This window comes from Momordica charantia, assembly GCF_013281855.1.
Source record: "Momordica charantia cultivar OHB3-1 chromosome 4 unlocalized genomic scaffold, Mcharantia_2.0 BLBB01000004.1, whole genome shotgun sequence".
Taxonomy (NCBI): Eukaryota; Viridiplantae; Streptophyta; class Magnoliopsida; order Cucurbitales; family Cucurbitaceae; genus Momordica; species Momordica charantia.
Window position 1 is genome coordinate 12,079,978 of NW_028275162.1, and position 15,449 is coordinate 12,095,426.

Consider the following 15,449-nt stretch of genomic DNA (forward strand, 5'->3'; position numbering starts at 1 on the left):
ATATGGGGATTCAATAATCGGAGCGTCAGTGAGTGCATGCTTCAGCATGGAGAATGCCTGCAAACAGCCAGCAGAAAAATCAAACACCCTATCATTCTCTAGCAAACACAGAAATGTTCAGCGAGTTTATAAAAATCCTTTATAAACCGTCGGTAGAACCCTGCATGGCAGAGAAAACTTCGGATTCCCTTTACGTTAGCTAGCGGTGGCAACTGCTCAATGATGTCAACTTTTGCTTTATCCACCTTCAGACCTTTTTTTGAAACTCGGTGTCCCAACACTATGCCCTCTTGTACTATAAAATTATACTTTTCCCAGTTGAGGACTAAGTTGGTCTCCTTACAACGCTGCAGCACCCGTCAAAGGTTCGATAAACATCCAGCAAAGCTCACTCCGAATACTGAGAAGTCGTCCATAAAGACTTCTACCACTGATTCAACCAGGTCCAGATAGCCATACATCTCTGAAATGTGGCTGAAGTGTTGCACAGACCAAAGGGCATCCTCGTCAAGGCAAAAGTCTCATACGGGCATGTAAATGTTGTCTTGTGTTGATCTTAAGGCATAATAGTGATCTAATTGTATCCAGTGTATCCATCAAGAAAACAGTAATACTCTTGCCCAGCTAGTCTGTCCAGCATTTGATCAATGAAAGGCGGGAAGTTGTCCTTTCTTGTGGCTTTATTAAGTTTCCTATAGTCCATGCATATTCTTCACCCGTCACTGTCTGGGTGCGCATTAGCTCATTCTTGGCATTCTCAATCACTGTCATTCCCCATTTTTTGGGAACACATTGCACTGGACTCACCCATTCACTGTTTGAGATTGGGTATATAATTCCAGCATCCAGCCACATTATAATCTCTTTCTTAACGACTTCCTTCATCATGGGGTTAAGCCACGCTGTGGTTCTACTGAGTTCTTGCAATTCTCTTCTAAAACAATCTTGTGCATGCAGTAACTAGGGTTTGTCCCCTCAATATCTACGATTGTCCAACCAATGGCTTTCCGATGTTCTCTCAACACTGCCAGCAACTCGTTTTCCGTTTCAGTTAGATTTGCAGCAATTATAATAGACAATGTGTTTGATGCCCTGAGGTAAGGTAAGCATATTTTAGATGTTGCGGGAGGGCTTTTAACTTCAATTCATGTGGTTCCTCGATAGATGGTTTCAACTGCTTACGTCCGATGTTCTCTAATTCCATGCTCTCGTGAACTCTTGACCATGATGTTGCTAAATCTCTTTCACAGACCAAATAGAGGATTTCTTGACATATTTCATCTGCCTGCTCCAACATATTATCCACTTCACTGTTTTGCTGCTCCAGCATTGTCTCTGCAATGAGCAACGCTAACAACTTCATATAGCATTCGCAAGACCGGGCACTCTTCAGCATCGGAAGGGTACTTCATCGAGTCATGCATTGAAATTTGATTTCTTGATCCTACACTCTCATGGTTACTTAACCTTTATGCACATCCACTAGCGCACACTCCGTGGCCAAGAATGGCCTCCCTAAGATGATTGGCACTTCCTCATCTGCATTAAAATCTAGACCAATAAAGTCAGCTGGAAATATAAACTTATCCATTTGTACCAGAACATCCTCGATTTTTCCTTCAAGGTTTGAAATTGAGCGATCTGCTAGCTGAAGTGTGACTGTAGTTCGCCTCACGTTTCCCATGACCAACCTCTTGTATACTAACAGTGGAATTAAATTAATGCTAGCTTCGAGGTCGCACAATGTTTGACCAATCTTATGATGTCCAATGGATACCAGAATTGTAAAGCTTCCCGTATCCTTCATTTTTTCTGCAATTTTACTAGTTATAATTGTGCTGAGCTCCTTTGTTAGGCAAATAGTTTCGAATTCTCCTCTTCTTAGTTAGGACATCCTAAAACAATTTCATGTAAGTTGGCATTTGTTCGAGCGCTTCCACCAGTGGGATGTTAATGTATATCTACTTAAGCACTTTCAGGAAGCGTTTAAACTGCCCCTCATGATTCTTCTTCTGCAGCCTTTTCTAGTATGGTATTATAGATACATGTTCCGTGGTATTCTCTGGAGCAGGGGGTTTTTCTGGAAGCTGCTGCTTATCAACTGACTTAGACGCGGATGCTTTAGCTTTACCTGTTTTATCTGCCCTTTCAGTGCTTTTTCCCCAGACTCTTGTTTCTTGACTCTGCAGTTTGCGTTGGTGTTTCATTGTTTCACTAATTCGTCTGACTGTGTAAGTTGCTCTTATTCCTAGAGGATTTCTGGTCTAACTACCCTTTCCTCGTTAGCTCCTTCTTACTCATACGCCAGTGGTAGTGCCCTGCCGCTTATCAACGTTAAGACCTTGTACTGCTCATTTCCATCTCGTTTTGGCTATTCTATATCGCTTGACAGTGCTCCTTTTGGCCTGCTTCTTAATTCTGTTGCCAATTGGCCCATCTGAACTTCCATATTATGTAAGGATGCTGCTTCTCTGCAGCAATGCAACTTGGCTTTGTACGTTAGCGTCATTCTCAGTCATGTATGACTTGAACATATCTTCTAAACTCAGCGTTTCTTGGAGCTTCTGGTTGGTTTGTTGATTCTGCTATAAAAAACATGCTGGTTACTGAACTTTCTGCGAATATCCTTAAACATTACTTGTTCCCACATTGTGTCCTCCTTAGTTCCCTCCCCAACTAGAGTTGGGGTGATTTTTCCATCTTGGATTATTTGTATTTCCATATACTTGGTTCCTATTCTGCTGCAGGTTACCCAAATAAAATATTGATGTAGAATTGCCTTGACAATTTTGAAACAGGTGTTCACCTTCACAATATGGAAATAGGGCAATTTGTACCGCGTTCACATTAGCCTTGGAGGCACCAGCCTGACTTGCAGTAGCACTCTTCATAACTATATCAGCCAATCGTGATATCTTTGGGTTTAAATCTGCTACCACATCATCTGTTACCATCCCTTTTGAATTTGTAGATACAACTGCTATCGACTTTGACCATTGATGTTTATTGCGAGAGATTATCTCTAAAATGTGAAAAGCTTCTGCATATGGCTTTGATTGCAATGCTCCATTTGCTGAAGCATCTATTACCAACTAGGTTTCTTCATTCAGCCCATTGTGGTAAGTTTCTATCTATATAAAGTGCGGTATTCTATGACGAAGGCACTTTTGAAGCAATCCCTTGAATCTCTCCCATGACTCACTCAGAGACTCTCTTGGAAGTTGCTGAAAATTACTAATTTTACTCCTTGACTCAGTATTTTTTAAGGCGGGAAATATTGCATCAAAAACATGTTTGCTAAATCGTTCCATGATGTGATTGATTCAGCTGGCAAAGAATCTATCCTCGCTTCAGTCTTATCCCTTGAGGAGTACAGGAACAACTTCAACTGCATAGCCTCTCTACTGACTCCCTCTACCTTAAATTAGTCTGCCACTTGCATGAAGTATTGCAGATGCCTATCAGAATATTCTGATGCCATTCCATGGAAAGGTCCCACAGTATGAAGCATTTGAAACATTGTTGGTTTCAGCTCAAACATATATGCTTCGATTATAGGGTCGGCTATTACGAGATCGAAGTCATAGAAAGCTGGGGCTGCGTATGCTCTAATTTCCTACTTTGTATCATTTGCAAGTAGGACATCATTCAGGGGAGGTACTGGGACAGCAGCTCCAGCCCTAACCCCTTCTATCCTTTCCAAGTTCCGTTCAGGTCGAATTGGCGTTTATGGATTCATGATTTTCAATGTACGCTCTGGTTCTGGATCGAAAGAAATGCAAATGTAGGGAAGTCGTTCATCCACTGTTTAGTTCACCTGAGACACGAAATGGAAATATTCCTTAAGCACCGTAATTCAAAAAAAAAATTCCCAAATCTGAGTTATAAATTCTTAAAATCCCCGACAACGGTGCCAAAAACTTGTTCGTTCTCCAAAACTACTAGGAAATTAAGTGCAAGTATACATTAAATAGTAAATCGTAGCATAAAAACAAGCTCGTCTCCACAGGGGTTATAGATTAAAATAGGACTTGGTAATTTCGAATCACCCAAGAAAAGAGAAGATAGAAAACAATAGTTGTTATATTGGCTCTGTTTTCGTAACTTAATGGTAATAAACAAACATCAAAGACTCGGCTGAAGAGAACCTCAACAAACCTAGTAGCAACTGGCAAAAGAAAGTAAAGAAATATGCGAGAAATGCGATCGATGAGAAAATCTGTAGGGGGATTTCCACTTGCTCCTTTCTTTATTCGAAAGGACACTACTGTTCAACACTTTAAACCACTGCTGCCCAAATCCTCACAGCTCTTTCCCAAGATACCCTAGGTATATTTCGGCCCGATTCTCACCGTAGCTAAAACATGCGTTACAATGGATTTATAGGCACTATATGATGAACCCTATTCCTCGGTATCCATCCTCATACTTCAACGAGGATTACTATAGCTAAAGGAAGTAAATCTACTCAACGAGGACTCTCTCAAGCCTCAAACAAGTTAACACACTAACCAAGTAGGCAACACAAGCTTCGTGAGACGGGAAAATTATGCAAACTTCCATTTGAAGTTCAACATAGCAAGCAACGAATAATACAGCAAGTGTTAAGACATTCCCCTCCTCGAACGTGAAGGTTAGTTCATAATAAAATGGAAAAAGATGATAACAAATAATGAAGGAGAAATCATCATTGAAGGTGATAACAGAGAATAAGAAGCTTCCTCGAGTGTACAGTGTAACCCACGACACGACAGGTACCCTTCAGCTTATTCTTTGATAAAAATCACCTATATCAACCGGAGAATGTTCCCTCAAATCAATGCTACCTCCAAAAATGGGTCAAGAATCTATTCCCCTTGTCGATTAGGGCTCTATTTCCTTAAATACCGGGTCCTTTGAAATTAGGGCACCCCTTGGATGCTGTACGGACGCAGTAGCATTTCCAGCTCAATGAGTTATTACGCTGTTATACACTCTGGAGCATCCAGATCAACTGCAGGCTACTGGCCAGTACTTTTTTTTCCATATCATATCTCTCGCGAACTTGGCAGCAGACCTCTCATTCTTATCTAAATTCAGCTACCCCTGCAATAATTATCAACTATTAAGCATTTAATCATGAAAAACAGAGAGCTTTAGAAATTGTAAGAGTTTAAGGCCCGCTCGATGTATTCTCCCTTTTTCTTAAGTTTATTGCTACGAACCCTCACATTTTCGCACAATAAATGTCCCACATAGCATGTTAAACACTATCTATCTAAGAATTATCACACCCCGACCTCTAAGTCAAAAGCTAAGGCGAATGCGGTTTATCTAGTGGAGTTTTGCATGGTCGTCCTGCAGGACCATAACACCTCGGGCAGCTGCTCGACCCATCTGCCTTTGCGGTCCTCTAGCCTTAGCTTCAGACCTCGATTAATGATCTTGTTGATGGCCTCCATTTGGCCATTGGCTTGTGGGTGATTCAGGGAAGAGCTAAAATGTTTTATCCCGAGCTGTGCTAAAAAACCGTTGAACATAGGATTGTTGAATTGCTTTCCGTTGCAGATATGATGGCGTGAGGTATGCCAAACCTGCACATGAGGTTCGTCCACACGAAGTTTGCGATTTTTGCCTCAGTTATCGTGGCTAATGGCTCGGTCTCCGTCCACTTGGTGAAGTAGTCCACAAGTACCACAGCGAACTTCGTTCGATGTTTCCCAGGTGGGAGGGGCTCAATAAGGTAATCACCCATTGGGCGAACGATCAAGGGCTAGACATCGACATAAAGAGCTCTAGTGGCCTATTTATCGTTAATGCAAACCTCTGGCACTGTTTGAATCTGCGAGCGAACTCCATGGCGTGTCGCCCCATGGTGGGCCAGTACTAGCCCTATCTGACCAATTTTGCGACTAGAGAATGGCGTCATGCGTGATTGCCACATACCCCCTCATGGATCTCTCTTAGGGCATAATTTGCCTCTTTTGGATCTAGGAATCTCAGTAGTGGAAGAGAGAATCCTCGCATGTATGGCACGTCGCCCCGGGTTTTAAAATGTAGCTAATCTCTAAAATAAATTTCGCAATTTTTTTAATGAGTTTTCGTTTATGGAAAAAAATTAGGATTTTTTCCATCTTTTAAAGCCACTAACATTTTGTTTTATGGGTTTTGGGTCGTTAGATTTGTTCAAATTATAATTTTAGCTTTCTTCATACCCATCAGCATTCTTTTAGATTTTTGGTATTTGAGCTTTCTAACTTTCAAAACAAATTAAGTGAAAGTTTGATTAATAAAAAAAAAAGGAAATCGTAGCCCCCATCTCTTCCCCATTTTCACATGAAGACCACCCCTTCTCTTTCTTCTTCTTCTTCTTCTTCATCGCCGTCGGCCAATCCGCCACAAACGTCCTCCTTCTGTGGACCGATGGCAGTGTAGCAACCCATAATCGGCAACGTTCGTTCTCCAGAGATGTTTTGACGTAGCTTGCAATAGCACGAGGTTGCAGCACCCAGCAACGGTGGGATCTTCTCGTTTTTTGTGTCCCAGCAGCGGTGACGCTCGAGATACCAACAATCAGCAGCAGCGTCTGCACCAGATTCGTTGCGGTTGTGTTGGCTCTCGCCTTCTCGTGCGTGACAGCTCCTATGGTTTCGTTCTCCAGCAACCCACGACTTCTCATTGGCCTGACAACCCACGACCAGCACGCGATTGGCTCGAATCTGGCAACCCTAAACCTATATCTATGATGCCCAGCCAAGATTCGTGACGATTCCTTAATTTTGGTGACATTCAACACTTATCCACACCAAATCGGACCTCAATTTGTAATATGCACCCCCTTCGGCGTCAATCCAGCAAGGACCTAATCGTTTCAATAATGTTCAGTGGGGGTCGAACCAACACAAGTGCTAGGAGCTATTAGGTGTGTTTGTAAGTAGCATTAAGGGGTGTGTGTGTACGTTACTGGGTGTTATTGAGATGATTCCGTGCTGAACTTTGCTATAATTGTGTATCTCATGTATTTAAAATTTGTTGGGCATGGTTTGAGTACCTCTAGTTGTTATCGTTGGGTTGCATTATCATTGTTTCATTTGTTCTTTTCCTTTTATATATTATGAAAATGTTATGTATTGTGATTATTGGATATGCTTTGAAAGTTGTCGATTGGTATGGTTGGAAGTGATTAAGCTTTAATGTTTGAAAGCATGTCTTGAGATTAAAATGCACGTGTTAGTTTTATGTTATTTAGTTTATGTTTGTTTAGTTGGAAGCCACTAGATTATTTTCTCTGTTATGCACGATGAAGAGCATGCTGGAAAATTGTGTTGTGATTAGTAACGTTAATGGCTTGTCGATGCATTGGAGGGATTGATTGGGGGGTCTAAAGTGATGGGATCGACTATAGGGTTGTTATTCCGTGGTTTGTTTGTGATGATAACACAAACTAGTCGTTTGTGCAGGGATGTGAATCCCGGAGCGGAAGCGGACCTTCGTTCATGATTTTTGAGAAACAAAATCAAAAGTGTTAAGAAGAAAAATACAGGGGAAAGTCTTTACCTTTGAAGAACTTTTCTTTAACGATTTCCCTCGAACACCACCATCGAATCTTCCTTGCTATCCTCTTGGGTCTGGAGATCGTGTTTGTGGGAGCACCGTTTGGAATCTCAGGGAGAAATTGAGAGAGAGAGCTTCAGAGAGATTTGGGAGTTCTGTATAATTTTTTCTTCACAGTTTTTGCAGAACACTTCTGGTATTAACCAAATACACCGTGACGTGGGGAGTTATACCACGTCACTTAACTCCCACTCCCCTGCAAAAATGCAGGGGAGTTAATAATTAATTAATTAAATGTAATATTAAATAATTGACAATTAATTATTTAACATTTAATTAAATATCTCATATTTAATTAAACCATATTCTCTCTTGTATAACCTATAGATTTAATATACATCTTATGTGCATCAACTTTTAACCTATAGTTTTAATATGAATCTTATTCATATTAATTTTAATTGAATCTCATTTAAATAATTTCTCTCATAATGTATAGTTTTAATTTAGATTTAACTATATTTTATAATGTATCAATATATATTGAATCCCTTAAGTAATTTAAACAGTTCAAATTCTTCTAAAACTTGATCCTCATTTTACCCGTTATGAGCTAGCAAGGGGACCTAATGGACCTACAGATCAGAATCTCGAACGATAAGAGATTAATCGGTCAAACTCATTGACCGAGTTAATCAACATTCAATAACTACGGGTCACTCCACTAAAGACCTGCAGTTGCACTCTTCTCACTGCAGAAAGGTTTCGTGTCCATGGATATACGACTATTAATGACAAGTCAATCCTTCACGAGTGCTCGTAACTCAAGTTGGGTCAAATTACCATTTTACCCCTGAGTTAGATCTTACTCCTTAAATACCACTGATCCTCTAATGAACAACCCGGTTATGGTCCGACCAATAACCGAAAGTCTCTCTCGGGCCAATGAGAGGGTGGGGCCCCTTGTTCAATTCCCGAAGTCAGTATTTAAGAGAACACTTGACTGAGGTTATGCTGAACACACGCACTAAGCGTGGTAACAATTCTATAGATGCAAGCGCACACCTGTCAGAGTAATATAAAATGGATGGAGTATCCAAGTATCGATCTTCAAGGACTTCTAAATAATTTCCAAACTCTAAAGTATTAATGAATAGTGAACGTTGAAATGAGTGATTCTTGTAAAATGGGAAGTGATCACAAATAATGGTTTTGGATTTGGGATTCGGTCTTATAATGGTAAAACCTAGCCCGAATTACGTCAAGTTAGCCAACAAAGAATCAAGGATACGCTAAGGACGATATGCATTTTACTTTAGGAACCAACGACTACGCTTTTCACTTGACTTATGTCTAAGCAAATTCAAAGTCCTAAGACATTCCCTAATATGTCTATTATGACAGATATCTTCGTTTTAGGATTGAAATAGCGCAACCTCGGGTTAAGGTCCTATGTCTAGGCTACTTAACCAGAACCCTTATATCTAAGGCGCTCCTCTCCTCGGTTTAACCACTCAACAATGCAAATAAGCAACTTTTTCAGTATTGACTTGTTAAGACTTACAGTGACCTTCTCTAAATCCTAACTTTTTGGGAAAACATGTTGAGCAATAAGTGGAAAGCAAAAACACTACTTCTTAGCAACCCTTTTTAGAAATAAAAGGCTAACTATCCATAATCGGGCTAGAGACGGGAATTCTAAAAGACATATTGAATAAAATACAGCAAGTAAAATGGTTGAAATTGAAATGCATGTGTGAAAAAAAAAAGTTAACTAACGGAGAGTTTTGCTCGGGATTGAGAGCTTCGCCCTTCTCTTTCAAGCAAGGGGGAGTGTCACGTCCTATTTCCTCCAAAAACACAATTCTCTTAACTAAAAATAAAGTAAAGGCAAAGTAAAGATAAGCTAAGTGCTGGATTTTTATAAATTTGAATAGGTAGAAAATAACTAAGTAACAACGGAAACAAAACAAAGCTCAATAAAGGAATGTAAAGTGCTCGGGATTTAAAAACTAAAAGCAACTAATGAAAGCAACTCAAAAGTACTTAGAAAGCAACAAAGAAACACTAAGAATGATCAAGAGAAGGAAGCAAGGCTTGATGAATTTGGTGGAGAAGCTGCTGGAATTTATAGTTGTGCAGAATTGGTCAGGTAGGTCCTAAAACGCTGGTGGATCACCCATTTCCAACTCCTTTGACTGACCAAATCATGCTCAAACTGATAGTGGAAAATTTCTTCTACACGTATGCATCGGTTGGAACCACCAAAACGCATTGGAAGACGTGTTTCATTAAGGGCAAAGTTGGAAGAAAACCAAGATTATTGCAGCCTACCAGGCGCCTGGCGCCTCCAATGAAGGTTTTTCCGTCTTTTTGCTTCTTTTGATTAATTTGCACTCCCAAATGGTCCTAAAATGTCATAAATACAATATAAGCCAACCACAAACCATCATATATGTATTTTGCATGAATTAGAACTCAAACGACCAAGAAAAAGTCCAAAACAAAGTTAAAATATAGTAAAAACAGCATCTAAAACCTTCTTTTTACGCATGTAAACAAGCGTAATCACACCCCCAAACTTAACTTTTTGCTTGTTCTCAGGCAAAACTTAGCAACTTTAATCAGCTTTCTAACACATGGACAAGGTAAAGCAAAAGCAACCGAGATGTTCAATCATAAATTGTCTCAGGGAAAAGATGTCAAAGCCTACCATTCTATTGCCTTTGTAAGCTTAGTCACTATAAACCAAGTTTGAAATGATAGAAACTTTCTCTTTCAAAATCCTTTTTCCTTTCAAAAACAGAAAACATTTTCAAATACCCTAAGGAATCTGCACACTCCCTTTTTACATTGAGACTTTAACATCTGAAAGACCGGCTACTAGCCCCTGAGGTTTCCACACACTAACATCGGTTTCAACCACAGCTACTCGTAGAAAGACTTTGAAACTAACAGCTAGGTCATAAGACGACGACAATGAAAAACACGAAGTCACTTATCACCATCCTTACTGCTATTTTCAAAGTCAACACCCAACCTAAAACTAAATGGGCGTCTACAGTAGGACTCAGAAATCATAAATACATTTTCTTTAACTCTCATTGTTTTTACCACTCTTTTCTTTCGAACACAATTATTTTCCCCACTCTTATTTTCTCTCAACAAGACTCTTTTTACTCTTTTGCAACTTTTGTCTTTTTTTTTTTTAAGCTAAGTGCTTTTCAACACTTTCTTTCTTTCCAACTGACTCTTTTTCAAAACAAAATAGCATGATTTTTCAAATATAAATAACACTTTATCTTTCTGAAACAATGACTGACACAACGACTGTCCCCGCCAAACTTAAGAGAGACAGTGTCCTCACTGGGAAAAGACTTTTGCATCTGATGAAAAAGGCTTAAATAGTAAAAAGGACAATGACTTCCTATATAGGGGCAAAGAAAAAGCTTAAAGTCTGTAAAGATCAAAAAGACATAAAAGAAAATGAGTTTATCACATAAACGAAGGAAATAGCTCAAAGCTTAGTCAGGCATAGAACAGAAAACTCAACAATCTCTTAGAATCATCATTGACATGAAATCACATGCACAGCACAGATGCTTCAAAGTAGGCATGTGAAAAGCTAAACTAAGGTTAAGTGAAGGCATACTTTAAGTGATCAGAAGATAAACGATACTAATTTATGCATGCTTCAACTGAGCTCGAAACATAATCAATACAAAAAAACATGCGTAGTAAGGCAAGAATATGCAAACGACGTCATTAACCAAAAGAATAAAACACAAAAAATAGCAAAGAAGGAACCTCCCCTTCATGAAGTTGGAGGTTGTGGACTAGGATCAGTGTCGGTACTGGAAGATGGATGACCAAGGATAGCAGCTAGCGCTAGAGGCCATGAAGGTAAAACCGCAAAATCCAATGAAGCCCTCAAGTTGTTGATATGTTGCACGACTTCTCGAACCTGATCTCGCAGCTGTTGGTTCTCCTGACGACGGATCTCCGATGTAGGAGATGTCCCAGTACCTGCCCTTCTTTGTAGCGCATGGGCGATAATTCTCCAAATATTCTTCTCTTCCACAACTGGGGTATCTCTCTTAATTTGATCCGCAGGGAGCTGCACACCTTGTCGCAAGCATAAAGAAGTGACCAAGCATGGGTGATAAAGCTTACCACGTGTCTGGTGGGCATACTCATGGATACGCTTAGTACGCTTACACACGTACTAAGCGTGGTAACAATTCTATAGATGCAAGCGCACACCTGTCAGAGTAATATAAAATGGATGGAGTATCCAAGTATCGATCCTCAAGGACTTCTAAATAATTTCCAAACTCTAAAGTTTTAATGAATAGTGAACGTTGAAATGAGTGATTCTTGTAAAATGGGAAGTAGTCACAAATAATGGTTTTGGATTTGGGATTCGGTCATATAATGGTAAAACCTAGCCCGAATTACTTCAAGTAAGCCAACAAAGAATCAAGGATACGCTAAGGACGATATGCATTTTACTTTAGGAACCAACGACTACGCTTTTCACTTGACTTATGTCTAAGCAAGTTCAAAGTCCAAAGACATTCCCTAATATGTCTATTATGAGAGATATCTTAGTTTTAGGATGGAAATAGTCGCAACCTCGGGTTAAGGTCCTATGTCTAGGCTACTTAACCAGAACCCTTATGTCTAAGGCGCTCCTCTCCTCGGTTTAACCACTCAACAATTCAAATGAGCAACCTTTTCATTATTGACTTGTTAAGACTTACAGTGGCCTTCTCTAAATCCTAACTTTTTGGGAAAACATGTTGAGCAATCAGTGGAAAGCAAAAACACTACTTCTTAGCAACCCTTTTTAGAAATAAAAGGCTAACTATCCATAATCGGGCTAGAGACGGGAATTTAGAATGACATATTGAAGAAAATACAGCAAGTAAAATGGTTGACATTGAAATGCATGTGTGAAAAACAAAAGTTAACTAACGGAGATTTTGCTCGAGATTGAGAGCTTCGCCCTTCTCTTTCAAGCAAGGAGGAGTGTCACGTGCTCTTTCCTCCAAAAACACAATTCTCTTAACTAAAAATAAAGTAAAGGCAAAGTAAAGATAAGCTAAGTGCTGGATTTTTATAAATTTGAATAGGTAGAAAATAACTAAGTAACAACGGAAACGAAACAAAGCTCAATAAAGGAATGTAAAGTGCTCGGGATTTAAAAACTAAAAGCAACTAACGAAATCAATTCAAAAGTACTTAGAAAGCAACAAAGAAACACTAAGAATGATCAAGAGAAGGAAGCAAGGCTTGATGAATTTGGTGGAGAAGCTGCTGGAATTTATAGTTATGCAGAATTGGTTAGGAAGGTCCTAAAACGCTGGTGGATCACCCATTTCCAACTACTTTGACTGACCAAATCATGCTCAAACTGATAGTGGAACACTTCTTCTACACGTATGCATCGGTTGGAACCACCAAAACGCATTGGAAGACGCGTTTCATTAAGGGCAAAGTTGGAAGAAAACCAGGATTTCTGCAGCCTACCAGGCGCCTGACGCCTCCAATGAAGGTTTTTCCGTCTTTTTGCTTCTTTTGATTAATTTGCACTCCCAAATGGTCCTAAAATGTCATAAATGCAATATAAGCCAACCTCAAACCATCATATATGAATTTTGCATGAATTGAAACTCAAACGACCGAGAAAAAGTCCGGAACAAAGTTAAAACATATTAAAAACAACATCGAAAACCTTCTTTTTACGCATGTAAACAAGCATAATCAACACTCATCTACTCCCCTAAAGTCGGGGATCAGTGAATTCTATCTTGTGAAGTTATGTTCCCAGCTCCCCACTCGGTCTCGTCCCCAAAATGGTAGGAATATTGAGACGGCAACTCGGGCCACTCTCACCCATACAGATGAAAGGACGAACCCTCACGGGCAGGAGTTCATAACTCACTCAGGATTGAGAATGAGTTGTCTGGTCATCCTATGAAATAGCAACTTGTTAGTCAATAGCGTTACATCTAAATCTTGTCTATTTTGCAGTCCGGTCTTATACAAAATCATTGTATAGGATACCCCACTCGCATGTCTCCACACGAACGACCTACATTGAGTCGTCTGTAACATTTACAAAGTGAGCCGTATTCATAGTGTTGCCAGGATAAGGTACCCAGCCTTATTCATATACTATAGACCCTTTAGGTTATTCACGGGATATTATCCATTCGTATATCAGGGGTATATCAAATATATACCTAGTATATCAGGAGTATATCAAATATATACCTAGTATATCAAATATATACCCAGTATATATTTTGTGCCGGTTACAAGATAATAACCTTGGATGTTTAGTTTATTGAATTTTGGACAATGCAATGCTATAAATTCAACAAAAAATTTATCGAATAAAACTTTATTGAATATACATTTATTTTTACATAAATACAAACTACGAGTTTATGGCAACACACCCAACAGTTTGGTTGTTCAGAGTCATTACTGTGGGTGACTTGGAAATTATAGCATAGAATCTTAGCACAGGACCATCATTTGAATGTGTAGTCTATCATGTAATTAAAGGTGGATACACGAGTGGAATGGCCTCGGGGGTAGGTGGTCGAGGCTGTTACGTCACTACTGGTTGTCAAGGCTCCGGGTACAAAAGGTTAAGGTCAAACGCCAAGCTTCTAAAGAGGAGTGTCGAGGCCTTGGGGATAAATGTCAAAGGCTGATACGATTCGAAGAGTTTGACCTGTAGGACTAACATAGTCTGATGGGTTAGAAGTAGCCTGGAGGAGCTCAGTTCGATACCTTGAGGATAAATGTCAAGGTCGAACGCCAAGCTTCTGTAGAGGAGTGTCGGGGCATTAGGGATAAATGTCTAGGGCCGATACAATTCGAAGAGTTAGACTTGGAGAACTAACATAGTGTGATGGGTTAGAAGGAGCTTGGAGGACCTAGAAACCAGCGGGCCTTGTGATTGAAGTTATGTGAGTCTTAATACTTTGGATGCATGTGTGTGTGTTGATAACTGTTATGATTTATTTATGCATGATTACTTGTTATCGTATTGTGATGATTGTTGCGATTTCGAGCATGTTGTTTTGTGCATCGTTAGTGAGGGCTACTTGTTGGGTTTTATTTCCTAAAAGTCATAGTTTGAAAATGCCAGATATACTTTTATCAATAATAAAGTTGTTATTGAAGGTTTTAATCAATAAGTAGTTATTGATCCAATAAAATGTTCTTACTAGATCTAAATCCAATAAACTAAGGATCCTAAACTGTTACATGAGACTCAAACTTTATGTAGAGACATAAATATGGATCAAGTTTGAGTTAACAATCTAAATGGTCTATAGTATAGAAATAAGGTTGGGCGCCTTATTCATGGGACACTATGGATGCGGTCCACTTTGTAGCTAGTACAAACGATGTGATCCTCATTCGTTCATGTGAAGACATACGAGTGGGGGCGTCCCATGCAAAGAGTTTGGATAAGACTGGATCATGAGATAGTCACTTTTACTCTATAACACCGTTTACTGTCTGAAATTGACTATCTCAACTTTGATGGCCTAGGTAACTCGATCTTAATCCTGAGCTAACTATGAACTTCTGTTTACTCAGGATTATCCTTAGATCTGCATGGGTGAGAGCAGCTCAACAGCGCTGGCTCAATAAGCCTCCCATTTCAGGGGTAAGACCCGGTAGATAGCTAGGGACATAGGGTGCAAGAAGGAATTCACTTCTACCCAATTTTAGGATAGTAGAGAGGTTGTTCTCTTAAAGGCTGAATCTAGGTCTTGAACAATTGGCGCCACCCTCGTCAAAAGGTTTGAGAGGATCTTTTTGATTTGATAGTTGGACTACAAATCATTGTTTATTAGAGGATTAGTGAGACTTAAGGAATAAGAGGT

At 39.6% G+C, this 15,449-nt stretch overlaps 1 non-coding gene and 1 pseudogene across 1 annotated transcript; both read left to right on the plus strand.

Moving 5' to 3' along the window:
- The first annotated feature begins 3,147 nt into the window (after positions 1-3,147).
- Positions 3,148-3,253, plus strand: LOC148211820 (small nucleolar RNA R71). The gene has a single exon (XR_015790640.1). It is a non-coding gene; the product is annotated as a small nucleolar RNA R71 (small nucleolar RNA).
- Positions 3,254-4,672: 1,419 nt separating this feature from the next.
- The window catches only part of LOC148211821 (uncharacterized), an 81,651-nt pseudogene continuing 70,874 nt past the window's right edge, over positions 4,673-15,449 (plus strand).